The sequence below is a fragment of the Microtus ochrogaster genome, linkage group LG5, assembly GCF_000317375.1.
Source record: "Microtus ochrogaster isolate Prairie Vole_2 linkage group LG5, MicOch1.0, whole genome shotgun sequence".
In the NCBI taxonomy this organism is placed as follows: Eukaryota; Metazoa; Chordata; class Mammalia; order Rodentia; family Cricetidae; genus Microtus; species Microtus ochrogaster.
Genome location: NC_022031.1, coordinates 2,676,912 through 2,679,032, shown reverse-complemented (window position 1 = coordinate 2,679,032; position 2,121 = coordinate 2,676,912).

Sequence of the window (2,121 nt, the reverse complement as noted above, 5' to 3'; positions counted from 1 at the left end):
GATTGTCCCTGAAGAGAGCACAAATACCCCTCCCCCAGCTCCTTCTGCAGGGCTGTCTTTCTTACTCACGACCCCCCCCCCCAAGCCTGCGTGATCTGCAAGGTCCTCTGCTCAGGAACAGTTTTCTGCTCCTACACTAAGGCTACCCACCCAGAGAGGTGAGTGCCTCCCTACTGGGCAGGCCTCGAGGACCCCCGAAGGGAGCGCAGGCACCTTCAGCTTGCCTGGAAGCATCTCCTGTCTTCTACTCGACCCCGCCCTGCCCTCCAAGTTCGCTCATTTGTCCACGGGTCATTGGATTACCAGGCATCCATGTTTCGGTGCTGATGTGTTTCATCTGAACAAGAACGGTTCCTGCTTCTACACTGAGGAGATACACCCAGAGAGTCAGTCACAGCAAAGTCTGAACCAAGACACCAGGACTCTCCTGGCTCCATTTGAAGGAAGGCACCAAAGCAAGAATTCCTCAAACATCCTTAAAGGCAACATGACATCACCAGAATCCAGGGATCCCGAAAAAAGAAGAATTGTACACCCTACTCCAGAAGAATTAGAAGAAATCGACTCAAAAGTGAACTATATGAAAATAATAGAGGACCTTAAACAGGAGGTGAAAAACTGCCATACACAATTAGAGATTACAAACAAAAAGGTAGAGGAAGTGAATAAATCGCTCAAAGATACCCAAGAAAACCAAGAGAAACAAGAAAAAGCAATCAAACAGGTAAGGGAAGTGGTTCAAGACTTGAAGAATGAAATGTAAGTAATGAAGAAAACACAAACCGAGGGAAGGATGGAGATGGAAAAATCTGGGTAAACGAACAGGAACTACAGAGACAAGTACTAACAACAGATTATAAGAGATAGAAGAAAGAATGTCAGACACTGAAGATACCATAGAGAAAATAAACACACTGGTCAAAGAAAACAGCAAAACCAACAAATTCTCATCACAAAACATTCAGGAAATCTGGGACACAATAAAAAGACCAAACCTAAGGATTATAGAGGTAGAAGAAGGAGAAGTACAGCTCAACAGTCCAGAAAATATATTTAATAAAATTATAGAAGAAAATTTTCCCAACCTAAAGAAAGATATTCCTTTGAAGGTTCAAGAAGCATACAGAACACTGAATAGACTGGACCAAAAAAAAAATTTCCTTGCCACATAGTAATCAAAACACAAAACATACAAAATAAAGAAAGAATATTAAGAGCTGCAAAAAAAAAAAAAAGGCCAAGTTACTTATAAAGGTAAACCTATCAGATACACCTGATTTCTCTATGGAAACAATGAAAGCCAGAAGGCCCTGGATAGATGTACTGTAGAAACTAAGAGACCATGGATGCAAGCCCAAACTACTATACACAGCCAAGCTTTTGTTCACTATAAATGGAGAAAAAAAAATTTTCAAGGATAAAAACAAATTTAAACAATACGTAGCCACAAATCCAGCCTTACAGAAAGTAATACAAGGAAAATCACAACCCAAGAAGTCCAACAATGCCCACAATAACTCCGACATCTAATGACCCTTCACCAGCACAACTCAAAGAAGGGAAACACTCAAACTCTATTACCAAAAAAAAAAAAGAAAGAAAGAAAGAAAAAGAAAAGAAAAAATGACAGGAGTTAACAACCACTGGTCATTAATATCACTTAATATCAATGGACTCAACTCACCTATAAAGAGGCACAGGCTAAGAGATTGGATACGAAAACAGGATCCAACATTCTGCTGTTTACAAGAAACACTCCTCAACCACAAAGACAGGCACCTACTCAAAGTAAAGGGCTGGGAAAATGTTTATCAAGCAAATGGACCTAAGAAACAAGCAGGTGTGGCAATACTAATTTCTAACAAAGTTGACTCCAAACTAAAATCAATCAGAAGAGATGGAGAGGGACATTTTTTACACTTAACAGGAACAATTCATCAGGATAAAGTCTCAATCCTGAATATCTATGCCCCTAAAATAAAAGCACCCACTTATGTAAAAGAAACATTACTAAACTAAAGGCAGTCATCAAACCACACACACTAATAGTAGGAGATTTCAACACTCCTCTCTCACCAATGGACAGGTCAATCAGACAGAAACCTAACAGAGAAATAAGAG